Below are 2,673 nucleotides of genomic sequence, written 5' to 3' on the forward strand. Positions count from 1 at the left end.
AATATGCAGTTTGGATCTTGTCACTACTTCGTTTAAAACTCTTCCATGAATTTTCATCTCACTTAGACCAAACATGACTTTACACGGTCTCCTCTTCCCATTCCTCCTCAACAATGCATCTTCTACTCTCTTCCTCAGTGTCTCCAAAGTACCCACACTGGCCCTCTTACCAGTACTCTTAGGGACCAAGGCATCTGCTGACATTATGTTGGCATTGAGCCCCTCTCTAACCATCTGATATTAATTAGCACGTGCGTGCACACACACACACACCCATCAAATATTCTCTATCCTATTAACTTGCTTTATTTATTTTGCTTATTTATTATGTCACTCACCAAATATTCACTATGTACCTGTTATGTTCCAAGTACTGTTTTAAGTATTAGGGATATAGTAGTCAACAAAAATAGTGAAAAACTCTGTTCTCATGGAGTCTGTATGCTGGTGGAGTTACATTTTTTGTGGCAGTTATCAAAATGTGACTATATGTTTACTTAGTGGGATTTTAGCCCCTCAGAGCTTAGAATACTGTTTGTCACATGGTAAGCACTATTTTATAACTGGATAATAAAGGAATGAAAAGGGGCACCTGGGTGGCTCAGTTGTTAAGCATCTGCCTTTGAGTCAGGTCATGATTCCAGGGTCCTGGGATCAAGCCTTGCACTGGGCTCCCTGCTCAGTGGGAAGCCTGCTTCTCCCTCTCCCACTGCCTCTGCTGTGTTCTCTCTCTTGCTGCCTCTCTCTGTCAAATAAATAAATAAAATCTTTAAAAAATGAATGAATGAATGAATGAATGAATGAATGAAAGGAGAGATTTAAGCCAAAAATGAGTTCTGCCATCACTCTTTCTACAGATCAGAATTGGAAAGAAGTCTCTTCAACTAACCTGCTCTCCCTATAACAGATAAGGTAGGATTCTCATCAATTATCCAGATTTGGAGATCTGAATTTAGGTGTTTTTCAATAAAAGATCAATATCCCAAATGTAAATTATAACAATATTTTTCATTTATAAAATCAGCTGAAGTACATATTAAATAATCTCAATTAGAAAGGGTGTTATAAATTGGTACTCATGCAAGGTTGTTGGAAAAATGATTTATGAGCTTTCTAGAAAGTAAATTTGACTTTGTACAGGTTTCCCCAGGAATTCAGCACTTAAGAGTTTGTTCTAAGTAAATAACAGGAGAAGCCTACAAGTTATGTACAAAACTCATCATCCAGGTATTATTTATAATAGTGAAAACTTTGAAGTAATATACACATCCAACAGAAAGGATAAATACAAGAGAAATGTTAAATAAACTGTGGCTTGTTCATGTAGTTGAATACTATATTAAAATCGTATGTTACAAGAATATGTAGTGATACTGAAATAAATCCAAAATAAGAAAAGAAAGCACTATATAAAATTGCCTAAGCAGTATGATCTTGATGTTCTGATTATCTCATAGGACAAACATTAAAACAGAGATAATAGTTACATATGGGTGGTGGAATAATGGATACTTTTCACTTTGCAGTCAAATGCTCTACCACTGAGCTATACCCCCAATACTTTTCACTTTGGAATTTATTTGATGAGTTTTTATTTTCTCTTTTATGTTTTTTTAATATTTCTAAATATTCCTCAGCACACATTATTTTCATAAGAAAAAAATGTTGTGACATTATTGAATTTTCGAACTAAATGAAAAGAGTTCAAATGCTACCTCTTCAGATAGGTTATCTCTGACACCCTATAAAAAAAAATAGTACATCCCTACCAACAAACCATTATGTCTATCACTTTGTCCTGTTTCAATCTTCTTTACATTTATTGCCTCCTGACATATTATGTAAGTGTTAATTTGTATTCTGTTTGTCTCCCAATCTATTCCCATTAAAATGTAAGCTTCCTCAGAGCAAGGATTTTGAATGTTATGTCCATTGCTCTACCTCATTTGTACCTAAACAGTGTTTGGCACATAACGAGTACAGAGTAAGTATTTGTTGATTGGATAAATAAATGAATGGGTGAATCATTTAATGAATGAATCACTTTTAGTTATGTAATGTTAAACAAATCCCTTAACTCTGGGTTTCAGTTTCCTTATACATAAAACAAGAACAATAATAGTATCTGTCTGTGAAATAATAAGAAATACATATATTGGTCTCTGTCTCCAGTTCCTGACACAGAGCTCCTAAAACCCTTGAAAACTCCTAAATGATAAGAGCACTAGGACCATCTTTTGTTCTATTGAGGCAACTCTGGGTGGGTTCCTCTTAGATTGCTGCTGGATAGAGGCTGATCCCCAGAAAGACCAATCCATGACTAGAAGCTTGGAATTTTCATCCCCACCTCCTATCCTCCAGAGAGGGGAGAGGAGCTGGAAATGGAGTTAAAAAATTGATCATTCCTATGTGAGGGAGCCAAATAAAATCCCAATGGCAGGGGTTTTGGAGAGGTTCCAGGATGACAAACACATCCACGTAGGGAGGGTGACACACCACAGCTCCACAGGGACAGATGATCCTGCACAAGTAAACATAAATGTTTACCTGAGTTCTGTGAGCCACTCTAGCAAATTAATCAAACCCAACGAGTGGATCGTTGGAAACTTCCACCTATAGTAGATTGGTCAGAAGCACAGGAAACAACCAGGGCTTAAGACTGGCATCTGAAGT

The sequence above is a fragment of the Leptonychotes weddellii genome, chromosome 4 (assembly GCF_054177405.1).
Source record: "Leptonychotes weddellii isolate Sample4059 chromosome 4, ASM5417740v2, whole genome shotgun sequence".
Classification (NCBI taxonomy): Eukaryota; Metazoa; Chordata; class Mammalia; order Carnivora; family Phocidae; genus Leptonychotes; species Leptonychotes weddellii.